A 13,289-nucleotide genomic window follows, 5' to 3' on the forward strand; every position below is an offset into this window, starting at 1 on the left:
GTTTGGGGCCGTGAGCGACACCCCGGCCGGATCTCCTTGCGGATGGAACCCGAATAGGCGATAAACCTGGACGAGAGACTTGTGTGGTTAGTCAGGTCATGGCCGACGCCCTCGCTAGGCTTCCGCTTGAAGGTTGCCGAGTACATGTCGTGTAAACGGTGGTAAGTGGTGAGAGCGTGTGTGAGGAAGTACACCCCTGCAGGGTTAATATGATCTATTCGAATAGCCGTGTCCGCGGAAAAGGACTTCTGGGTTGCCTGTACAGTTCATAGACAAGTGAAAGTGGATACTCTAAAATGCGCAAGATAAGCGTGAGTGCTATGGATGGCGTTCTCGTAGGAGGACGGGAGCGGATCCATAGTGGTGTATTGATATGGTGAATATGTGGACTCGTGTGCGCCACCTCAACAGAGTTACTTGCAGTCGTAGTTTAGGTTAGCCACCGAGTCAAAGCTGGCTTGCTGCAGTTAAACTCCACCACCCCCTTTGTTGATAATGATGCATATGTAGTTAGTTCTGATGTAAGTCTTGCTGGGTACATTTGTACTCACGTTGCTTAATTTATGTTTTTGCAGAGAGACTTCAGTCTCGCTAGTAGTACCGCGTGGACTTCGACGTTTAGCTTGTTACCTCAGCTACGATCTTGTGCCCTCGACAGGATCTGGTAGATAGTCAGGCTTCTCAGCCTTTTTCTTTTGTAGATGTCAGTACTCAGACATGTTTAGCTTCCGCTTGTGCTTGACTTGTTTGCTCTGAATGTTGGGTCATGAGACCCATGATTGTAATATCTCGCTCCTCGGAGCCTATTGAATAAATACTTGAGTTGTAGAGTCATGTTGTGATGCCATGTTGTATTTGCACATATCGAGCATATTGTGTGTATGTTATTGAAATGCTTGGTATGTGTGGGATCTGACTATCTAGTTGTTTATCCTTAGTAGCCTCTCTTACCGGGAAATGTCTCCTAGTGTTTCCACCGAGCCATGGTAGCTTGCTACTGCTCTGGAACACTTAGGCTGGTCGGCATGTGTCCTTCTTCGTTCCTGTGTCTGTCCCTTCAGGGAAATGTCACGCGATGAATACCGGAGTCCTGTTTGCCCGCTACAGCCCGGTTCACCGGAGTCCTGCTAGCCCAGTGCTATAGCCTGGATTCACTTGCTGATGACCGACACGTTCGATGTTGGGTCATGGATGCCTGTCCCTGTAAGTTTGTGCCACTTTGGGTTTACGACTAGCCATGTCAGCCCGGGCTCCTTATCATATGGATGTTAGCGACACTATCATATACGTGTGCCGAAAGACGCAAACGGTACCGGGCAAAGGGTAAGGCGACACCCATGGGGATACCGTGCGTGAGGCCGCAAAGTGATATGAGGTGTTACATGCTAGATCGATGTGGCATTGAGTCGGGGTCCTGACAGCTTTGGTATCAGAGCTTGACTGCCTGTAGGATTACCAAGCCAAACTGGTCGAAGTTGAGTCTAGAAATTCTTTAGTTATATAAGGGAATTGATTGTGGGATGGAACATAAGGCTCTTTTTACTCCTTATACCTTATGCCCTTCTGATCTGAGTCATCTTATCTTTCCTAAGGGGTTAAGGAACTAGGCTATCTCTTCTTTCTATCAGGATCATGGGTTACTAATCTGTAGACTTGTAAGATTGTTGGGTTTAAGCCTCAGTTTAGTTTCTATCTTCTGTATGTTAACTGTTGATCTCGAAATCTTGATATTCTGCTTCTGAGTGGCTATGCCACCATTTTTGTAGCATGTCTCAAACATTTTGAGCATTTACAGCCGTTATGCTGTCCGAGTCATCCTAGGTTTCTAAATGTCTGAAGCATTTGCAAAATCCCTTCCTCCCGTTCCGATGTCCTTTGGGCCAGATTAACCACAGTAATTGGTGAGTTGAGGTACTCTGTTGCCTTAACATATATGTCGGAGCTATTATTATGACCTTAGATGTCTTAGGGGATCATCTAGTAGTCTAGCCATGTTTTGTGGTCCCAGTGTGATGACTCTGGCCATCATTCTCGAAAGCATCCCGTGATGCCACTTAATAGTAGGTATTCTACTCCTGGGTTTTTGAACCCGAGATTTCCCTACTTACTTCATGTTGTTAGTGTTGCTCGTACCTTTAGGTTACTAGTAACCTTTAAATTAGTCCTCGAGGTCCGTGGTATTTCCTTCTTCCAAATACCATGAACCATTCTTGGCAGGAGTTCTTTTGAACCAAAAGATCACAACCAGAGTGCTCTTGATGAGTTCTCCATTCTATATTGGGAATCTGCCAGTTCTACCTCTCTGCATGGATTACCCAGACGAAACTTGTTGAACTCATTCGACATTCTAATCCATGCATCCATAACTCAGAAAATCGTATGTTCTTTTGAGTTGTCCCTCCGTAGTTGTATCTTGACCCCTGTCTATCAATTGATAGTCAAGAGTATGCGTGCATTTGTTCATCGATGCCTATTACTCTTGTGGGCCGTCAAGCCATTCTATTCTGGAATGACTAGGAGAAACAAACTCCAGTACCTCATCCTTATCTAGTATTTGGTCAAAGCAGTTGTATTCCGCAGATCAAAATGCCAACCCAGCTTTTGAATTCTGCTCCACCTTGGAGTATTACCATCTTATACCAAGAATATCATGGGAATTGCACACCATCCTATGAACTCTTGATACAGTGATACTCTCTCCATCATTATTCATTTCTCGGTTCCCGTGTTGTTGCAACCGAAATGTCGACAAGTGAATCGTGATGTGTGAAATCAGTACTCCTAGCAACTCCGTTGCTTGGTAGTTAAATGGACAACAACCTCATTCATAGCGTGTTGATTTTTGAATCATCATTCTAAGATTGATCATGCTACCTAGTCCTTATCTCTGGTGCACTCCTGATCAATGAGTTAGGATTATCCAATCCCTTGCTTATTTCACCATATCATCTTGCCCTGAAAAGCAAGATTGTTCTCGAGCTTAGTGACATATCGGTGGTTCGTGATTTTCCGTATATCTTCTCGGAAGTATTACCAGGTTGTCACCTGACCGCCATGCTGAGCTCGTGATCAAGTTGGTTTCTTGTAAACCACCCCTTCTCCAAGAATCCATGTTGGATACCCCTGAGCTAGTTGGTTAAGCTAAACGACAACTTGGAGAGTTGGAAGATAAAAGCTTACCTAACCTAGTTCGTTTCAAAGGGATATCCTGGTGTTGGTGTGTTAGTTGAAGAAAGATGATATCTTCATCGATTGGTCCCTGTGATCAGTTGTTGGACCTATTGTCTTATAAAAACTTTGATTTGAGTATGGGCTATCGTCAAATCAATTTTGAACCAACGATGTTCGTAATGTTGTCTTACTCGCGGTTATTCCTCGAGCATACACCATTACATCCTTTGGGTCTGACCAATGCTATGTCCTTGCTCACATAATTATGGAATTCCAGTTATATGGTCATCTGGATGGATTGTTGTTGAGCCCATCAGCAGTATTTTGTCTTCTCCATGATTCATGTTAAACATCTAAGTTAGCATTGGAAACTTTTGTAAGCATTATCTTCGTGATCCATTCATGAAGCATATGTTTGGATCAAAGAAGTGACTTCCTCCAATTTATGTGCATTTGGAGCAAGTTGCCGCCGTGGATTCGAGAAAGTCAATGTTGCTTCCTCTGGAATCATCCCAAGTCAGTCATGCATACGTGCGAAGTATTCTGTGGTCTGGAGACTTGCAACCTTCATTCCATATGTGTCCCGAGCACACCAAGCCACTGACTGATTTGTTCAAGGAGAAGAAGTTCCTTCATAAGAGCTAATCCGGACTTATGTAGGGACTTCGATATCCTCGATGATGGTTCCCAACCTGAACTCGGTAGTGTCTTATTATAAGACTACTGCGTGGTCATGCTTGTCTGGGACAGCGTGTTCACATGTGTGTAGCAGAACCAGCTCATGTCTTGGAGCTTTCTATCGTAGTTCATTTCCCGAGAATCTCGCAACGTCATCTCGTCGAATTGTGTTGCAAACTTTCATTTTTCTTCCTGGACTCGAGGAGTCTGGAATATCCTGACACCAACCAGATCTGAATCTCAGGCAGATATGATGGTTGGAACATTTCCCAAGAACTATAATATTGGTCCCTCGATAACCGGTAAAGTGGATGTCGTGGCCAGCACCACCCAGCCGAAAGACCTGTTATTGTAGTATCTTTATTGAAGAAGTTGGCCATCTCCCCATAAGGATTTCGTAGGATTTACTCTCTAGTTGTTCCTTATGGATTTTTGTGTTCCCGAAGACCGACCTTTTACTTGATGTTCTAGATATCAAATCATATCTATGAATGGGTTACACTAGCACATCAAGGAGAACATTAGAAGCGGAGTGCTAAATGTCTCTCGGTCGATCATCCAGATTTTGTTTCCTTGGCCTCGCTAAGGTGAAATCTGAGAAGGTGTTGTCTTCCTTTGTATCTGCATCATCCATTTTAATCCGGGCATGCCATCCTACCGAACCCCTCCAAACGATCGTTCGGGATTTGCCCTAGGCTGGTATAGAGGGTCTCAATGATCTCTATATCAAAGGTAATTCTTTTTGCCACTTAAGGGGATATTTCTACTAGTCACCTTTCCTAAGGTGCCCCGTTATGGGATCATGGCAACTATTTTCCTTGCTACTTTGAAACCCTCATCAAATTGTTTCTTCCGCCCTTCCTGATGTGTGTTTTGCCTCTCAGCTAAGAGATGTTTCTATGTCTCATCCTGTGAGTTGATCTTGTGATCATTAGGATGATCCATCCTTGTAGAGTGTCCCTGTCCTCGTGTTGGATGAAGTTCTCGAAAGCAAAGACGTCAAGATCTATATGAAGCAATGAATCAACATCTTTGAGAAGGACAGTTGGATCGTGAAGATCGTGTTAGCCTTGTGTCCCCTCTGTCTTCTTACCTCACGTCTTGAATCTCGGGTCGAGATTCTTGTATAGTGGGGGAGAGTTGTCACGTCCCTAGCCTTGCTATGCACTTGGACTATCTTGGTTGCTGCATCATGTTTAAACTTCATTTAAACTTGAAATGGCGATGTCCAAAACCCTAGCACCAAATGGAATTCAAATAGGTTCAACCTAAAAATATTTTCAATGAACCTGAAATGCCCTTCATAAATGTTCATCATTTTTGTTTTGGTTCAGAGCCTCTGTCAAAAGTGGTGCACAATTTTCTAGGTCATCTTAAGGTCTTTGAATTAAATCATAAGTATTTGAGTTTGGGCATTTAATATTATATAAAATATTTCAAATGCCCAGATATTCCCAAACTAAAATGTTTCATGTTGGAAATATTCCAACTATGGACCAGGAGCAGTTTGGTGAATTTTGGAACTGTTTAAGTATTTTTTTAAAAACTCCACAAAGTTGCAGAAAAATAGAAAAAGAAAAACAGGAAGAAAACCTTACCTGGCGCCTACTAACCGGCCCACCTGCCGGCCCAGCCCAGCTGCCGCGCCAGCGAGCTGCTTGGCTCGGCCAGGCAGGCAGGCAGGTGCTCGGCGGCGAGCACCGCATGGGTGCCACGCACCTAGTCGCCGCCTCGCCGCTCCCCTCACCGAGCCGCGACGTGGATCGCTCCCCCTCTCTCCCACGAACCCCTCGGACATATCCTCTCCTCCCCAGCTCCTCCCCTCGCGCTCCCCAGCCATGGCCGACGCCACCGCCGCCGCCCCATCGCCGTAGCCGCACTCCCCACCGTCCGTGCTCCGTCTCGCCATGTCTAGGAGCTCCGCCGCCATACTCTTCGTCGAGCTAGCCGAGCCCCGCGTGCTCATGTGGCCCGAGTCCACCGCACCGACTTCGCCCGAGTCCGCCGTCGCCAGAGATCCCCTTCAACGCCGTCGCCGCATCAGTCCGTCCCCGACCCCACCGGTTGCCTCCACGAGTGCCCTGTGAGCCTAGCTACCTCCACTTCCCTTCCTCTCTCGCCCCCGAGCTGTGTAGCAACCGCACAAAGATCACCCGCACGCACCGCCGCGGAGCTTGTCACCGACGTGCTCCCGGCCATCCTCCGGCCACCTCTCGGTGTCCATCGCACTCACCACGTCGCGTAGGGTCTAACCATACACTCCCCGCACCTCACCGCACACCCTAGCCTCGAGTTCGCCTCCACCCGAACCCCGGCGGCCGCCTAGGTCGTCGCCGGCGCCCATTCCGGCCACCCCGACCCCAACTAACTCCACCAAGAGCTGCGGTTTGTCCCCAGCTCCACTTAGATGCCTTCCGCGACCCATTTGGTGGCCGGAACGGCCAAAATCGCTTCCGCCGCCACGTCGGGCTCGCCGGCGGCTAAAGGCCGGTGCAGCCGACTTGACTTTGACCACCGGTGGGCCCTCGTTGACTCTGTTGAGTCAATGACAGGTGGGGCCTAGACCTGTTAACTAATCCGGTTTAGTTCTAATTAGTTTTTTAACTAAATCTAATTATTATAATTATCTACTGACATGCGGGACCCACTGGTCAGTTTGACCTGGACCAGTCTGTTGACTTGCTGAGGTCAGCATGACATCATGCTGACGCAGTAATCCTTTTCTGGAATTAAAATAAATCTAAAATGATTTATAAATTTCAGAAAATGTTCTAAACTTCAAAAATTCATAGAAAATCAACCGTAACTCCAAATAACATAAATTATATATGAAAAATGATCAGAAAAATCAAATCTATCCATCTGTACCATTTTCATGCATGTTAGAGCAACTTATGACTACTGTTTAGGACAATTCAATTAAATGGCATGTAATAAATCACATATGGAGTTTGAATTTGAATCTTTGATTCAAACCAACTTCATTTAATATGGTTTTAGTTGCATTATCTCAATTCATAAGCATATTGCCATGTCATGAGCATGCCTCATATTGTGCATTGCATTGATTGTGTTTCCTTCTGTGTTGCCGGTATTTGTCCCCTCTCGATAGACGTGGTTCCAACGATGAGTTCGATGACACCAATGAAGAACTATATTATCTTCAGAAGTGCCAAGCAAGCAAAACCCCATTGTTCATTTCGATAAAAATCCCACTCTCTCACTCCTGCTCTCTTTTACTGCATTAGGACAACAACGATACAACTGTTATTTGCTGCGGTAGTTGAACCCCTTTATCCTCTGCATGACCTGTCATTGCCACAGTAAATAGATGAAACCCACTAGCATGAGTAGGAGTTGTTTGAGCCCTGATGTGCCTACTCATTCATGTTTGTTTGTCATGCCTGGTATTTCTTAGAGTTGTGTCAGGTCTGATTCATCAGGGATGAATTGGAGGTGTGTGAACATGTCCTACTGTGTGTGAGCTAAGTGTGTGAACACGATTTGGTAAAGGTAGCGGTGAGAGGCCATGTAGGAGTACATGGTGGGTTGTCTCATTGCAGCCGTCCTTAGGAACTGAGTTCTGTGTTTGTGATCCATGATCAATTACTACCACACATTGGGCTCCGGGCGCTCCAAGATCTCTCGACTTATTAATCAACTCGATCTCTGTCCAGGAGTTGCAACTAGTTTCTGGTGTTTGTAGGTAGTGTTAGTAGTCTACCAAGTGGCACCCGGTATAGGTGGGCTTGGGACAGACTAGGCACAGTGGCCCGGTGTACCAAGTGGCACCCGGATGGTGGACTTGGGAACCCTGCACACATCGTTTGGGGCCGTGAGCGACACCCCGGCCGGATCTCCTTGCGGATGGAACCCGAATAGGCGATAAACCTGGACGAGAGACTTGTGTGGTTAGTCAGGTCGTGGCCGACACCCTCGCTGGGCTTCCGCTTGAAGGTTGCCGAGTACATGTCGTGTAAACGGCAGTAAGTGGTGAGAGCGTGTGTAAAGAAGTACACCCCTGCAGGGTTAATATGATCTATTCGAATAGCCGTGTCCACGAAAAAGGACTTCTGGGTTGCCTGTATAGTTCATAGACAAGTGAAAGTGGATACTCTAAAATGCGCAAGATAAGCGTGAGTGCTATGGATGGCGTTCTCGTAGGAAGATGGGAGCGGATCCATAGTGGTGTATTGATATGGTGAATATGTGGACTCGTGTGCGCCACCTCAACAGAGTTACTTGCAGTCGTAGTTCAGGTTAGCCACCGAGTCAAAGCTGGCTTGCTGCAGTTAAACTCCACCACCCCCTTTGTTGATAATGATGCATATGTAGTTAGTTCTGATGTAAGTCTTGCTGGGTACATTTGTACTCACGTTGCTTAATTTATGTTTTTGCAGAGACTTCAGTCTCGCTAGTAGTACCACGTGGACTTCGACGTTTAGCTTGTTACCTCAGCTACGATCTTGTGGCCTCGGCAGGATCTGGTAGATAGTCAGGCTTCTCAGCTTTTTCTTTTGTAGATGTCTGTACTCAGACATGTTTAGCTTCCGCTTGTGCTTGACTTGTTTGCTCTGAATGTTGGGTCATGAGACCCATGATTATAATATCTCGGTCCTCGGAGCCTATTGAATAAATACTTGAGTTGTAGAGTCATGTTGTGATGCCATGTTGTATTTGCACATATCGAGCATATTGTGTGTATGTTATTGAAATGCTTGGTATGTGTGGGATCTGACTATCTAGTTGTTTATCCTTAGTAGCCTCTCTTACCGGGAAATGTCTCCTAGTGTTTCCACCGAGCCATGGTAGCTTGCTACTGCTCCGGAACACTTAGGCTGGCCGGCATGTGTCCTTCTTCGTTCCTGTGTCTGTCCCTTCGGGGAAATGTCACGCGATGAATACCGGAGTCCTGTTAGCCCGCTACAGCCCGGTTCACCGGAGTCCTGCTAGCCCAGTGCTACAGCCTGGATTCACTCGCTGATGACCGACACGTTCGATGTTGGGTCATGGATGCCTGTCCCTATAAGTTTGTGCCACTTTGGGTTTACGACTAGCCATGTCAGCCCGGGCTCCTTATCATATGGATGCTAGCGACACTATCATATACGTGTGCCAAAAGACGCAAACGGTCCCGGGCAAAGGGTAAGGCGACACCCGTGGGGATACCGTGCGTGAGGCCGCAAAGTGATATGAGGTGCTACATGCTAGATCGATGTGGCATTGAGTCGGGGTCCTGACATGCATGTACCAAGTTTCGGCCTTATCTTCTTTCTAGCACGTGTGTAGTAGCTTGCCAGGCCGACATCATTAAGTATATGTTGCAACAACTGATTCTTAGTGGTAGGATTGGAAAGTGGGCTTACGCACTAATAGAATATGATTTAACATATGAATCGTTGCGTTCTATGAAGGGTCAAGTTATCGCTGATTTCATTGTTGATCATATGATTAAAGATGATGAAAATATTAATTATGTTACTGTGTGTCCATGGAAGCTTTATTTTGATGGATCGGTTTGTAGGGACGGGCAAGCCGTCTGTAATGTTTTAGTTTGACCTAATAATGTTGTTTATGATACATCGGTCCGTTTGGAATATCCTTGCACTAATAACCAAGCTGAGTACGAAGCTTTATTGTTTGGTTTACAAACTTTAGTTGATATGGGTGTAAATGATGTAGATGCTTTTGGGGATTCGCTTCTGGTAGTACAACACATTAAAGGCGAATTTCAATGTTTTGATGGGTTATTAAATAGTTATTTGGACCGATGTTTAGATATAATTAAGTCTCTAGATGCGTTCACCATCCATCATATACCTAGAGAAGAGAATTCTAGAGCTAATTGTTTAGCACAGCAGGCATCCAGTTATCATATTAGTAAAGGAATGTTTTTCATATTAGACAAGCCGATGCATGCTACGTCTATAATGATGGATACTTTGCCATAGGGTGCACTTGGGCCTAGCATAGTTGAACAACTAACTGTATAATGTAGTGCAGATTCGGTGCATGGGTCACAAACGACCGAATTAGCAAATAATTTAGAACGAAGTGATTGGAGAGTTCCACTAGTTAATCATTTAAAAGATCCAAGTGAAACGAGAGATAGAAAGATTCAACGACAAGCTTTAAAATATACTTTGTTTAATGACGAGTTGTATCGCCGAACAATAGATGGGTTATTTTTAAAATGCTTGGATTCTGATCAATCTAGAATAGCTATGGGTGAAGTGCACGAAGCAATATATGGAACACATCAGTCGGCTCACAAAATGCGATGGTTATTAAAACGAGCGGGGTTTTATTGGCCGACTTTGCTAGAGGATTGTTTTCGGTATTATAAAGGTTGTGAGGCATGTCAAAAATTTGGTAATGTACAGTTAGCGCCTACATCTATGTTAAATCCCATAAATAGGCCATGGCCATTTAGGGGATGGGGTTTAGATTTTATTGGTGAGATACATCCTTCGTCTTCTAAAAGACATCGCTTCATCCTAGTTGCTACAGATTATTTTACTAAATGGACTGAAGCAGTTCCTTTGAAAAATATGACTCACAAAGAGGTTATTAGTTTTGTTTTAGAGCATATTATTCATATATTCGGTATTCCTCAAACTTTAACTACTGATCAAGGTGCTTCTTTTATGTCTCATCAATTTCGTGAATTTGCTGAATCTTTAGGAATTAAATTGTTAAATTCATCGCCTTACTATGCTCAAGCTAACGGACAGGCCGAATCTAGGAATAAAACTTTAATTAAGCTTATCAAAAAGAAAATTGAGGAGCATCCGAAAAGATGGCATGAGGTACTTTCGGAAGCTTTATGGGCTCATCAGATATCTAAGCACAGAGCGACTCAAGTGGCACCGTATCTTCTGGTATATGGTCAGGAGGCGGTGTTACCTGTAGCGGTTAATTTACAAGCTCTTAGAGTGGCCAGACAAAATGATTTGTCGGCTGTAGATTATAATGATTTGATGATGGATAAGATAGATGACATTTCAGAAGAGAGATTAAGAGCTTCGCGAGAAATTGAGAAGGAGAAATTAAGAGTAGCCAAGGCTTATAATAAAAAGGTGAGAGAAAAATCATTTCAAATAGGAGATTTAGTGTGGAAAACGATTTTACCTATTGGAACTAAAGATAGGAAATTCGGCAAATGGTCGCCGAGTTGGGAAGGCCCGTATAAGGTTGTAGAGATCGTTACTGGAAATTCATATTTTGTACAATCTTTGCAGGGAGAGAAGTTGCCCAAAGCTCTCAATGGGAAATATTTAAAGAAATACTATCCTAGCATGTGGCAGGAGGCTTGAGCAAATTTGGCAGATATATTATTTGAGATATCGCCCTAAGAAATAACATGGCTGGTGGATTGATCAACATCACCCTAAGGTATTGCTATGGTGTTTTTGCTAAATCCAATTGTAACAAAAACAGGGGGGCATGTGTTGAATGTATAATTTGGCTGCTAGGTATTTTATGGGCCAAATTAATTTAAATGTGTGGTTGACATATATGATTTTGGACTTGTTGTTTATTTTGAAATGCAGGCTTGTCAGGCGTAGGAAGTTATTTTACCCAAGACAAGTATATAGAATTCTGTATGGACTAGCGGCTACATGGACAAATTCTCATGTGCTGGGCTAAACCGTGGTTGCTAAGATGAAGGAATTTTAGTATGGGTAATGAAGTAACCTAAACAAAGCAAGCACAGATGATGGGTCATTAGTCCTTATTATATAGTGTGATAGAGACCTTGCCGGAATATTTTATTCATATATCCAAGAGTCTTTGTACGTGAACATTGCCTAGATACGGATAGCATGCAGATTTTGTACCCATGTTACATGGTAACCGAATCAAGTCCTGTTCGGTTTTAGTTTTGAAGTTGTATTCCTGTATGGCAAGGCATGCTACGGAACCAAGTCCTGCCTTGTATACGCAAAGTCCAGCGTACCTTATTTATAAGGCCACGACCGATTGGAAAAGCCCCAAGCAATCGATCTATCAATACAAACTTTACTTTTTCATGTACGTCTATTTTCTGTCGCTACTTCCTGCCGAGCCCTAGCAGCCCTAGGGTTTGGTTGATCTTTGCCGTTTTGCACTGTAAAACGGTCGTCTCTCCTCCACGAAAGCGAGGAAATCTTTTTTGCTTTGCTCATAAAGAAATCGTTCGTCGTCACGAAAGCACGACGAATATTCTGGTGTTGTGATTTCGCGTGCCAACACTATTGTTCTAAGAAAATAAGATGTAAACATGACAAACATCACATGAAAATCATAAAAGTGACATGATATGACCAATATCATCTTGCGCCTTTGATCTCCATCTTTGAGGCGCGTCGTGATCACCATCGTCACCGGCATGACACCATGATATCCATCATCATGATCTCCATCATCGTGTCTTCATGAAGTTTTCTCGCCAACTATTACTTCTACTACTATGGCTAACGTTAGCAATAAAGTAAAGTAATTACATGGCGCTTGTATTGACTCGCAGGTCATACAATAAATTAAGACAACTCCTATGGCTCCTTCCGGTTGTCATACTCATCGACATGCAAGTCGTGATTCCTATTACAAGAACATGATCAATCTCATACATCACATATATAATTCATCACATCCTTTTGGCCATATCACATCACATAACATACCCTGCAAAAACAAGTTAGACGTCCTCTAATTGTTGTTGCATGTTTTACGTGGCTGCTATGGGTTTCTAGCAAGAACATTTCTTACCTACGCAAAAGCCACAACGGTGATCTGCCAATTGCTATTTACCCTTCATAAGGACCCTCTTCATCGAATCCGATCCGACTAAAGTGGGAGAGACAGACACCCGCTAGCCACCTTATGCAACAAGTGCATGTCAGTCGGTGGAACCTGTCTCACGTAAGCGTACGTGTAAGGTCGGTCCGGGTCACTTCATCCCACAATGCCGCCGAATCAAGATAGGACTAATAACGGTAAGCAAATTGAACAAATCATTGCCCGCAACTACTTGTGTTCTACTCGTGCATAGAATCTACGCATGGACCTAGCTCATGATGCCACTGTTGGGGAACGTAGTAATAATTAAAAAAATTCCTATGTGTCACCAAGAACAATCTAGGAGATGCTAGCAACGAGAGAGAGTGAGTGCATCTTCATACCCTTGAAGATCGCTAAGCGGAAGCATTACAAGAACGTGGTTGATGGAGTCGTACTCGCGGCGATTCAAATAGCGGAAGATCAGATCGAAGTGCCGAACGGACGGCACCTCCGCGTTCAACACACGTATAGCCCAGGGACATCTCCTCCTTCTCGATTCAGCAAGGGAAGAGGATAAGTTGAGGGATAACTCCTGCAGCACGACATCGTGGTGGTGATGGAGCTCGTGGTTCTCCGGCAGAGCTTCGGTAAGCACTACGGAGGAAGAAGAGGTGTAG

The sequence above is a fragment of the Triticum aestivum genome, chromosome 1B (assembly GCF_018294505.1).
Source record: "Triticum aestivum cultivar Chinese Spring chromosome 1B, IWGSC CS RefSeq v2.1, whole genome shotgun sequence".
Lineage (NCBI taxonomy): Eukaryota > Viridiplantae > Streptophyta > Magnoliopsida > Poales > Poaceae > Triticum > Triticum aestivum.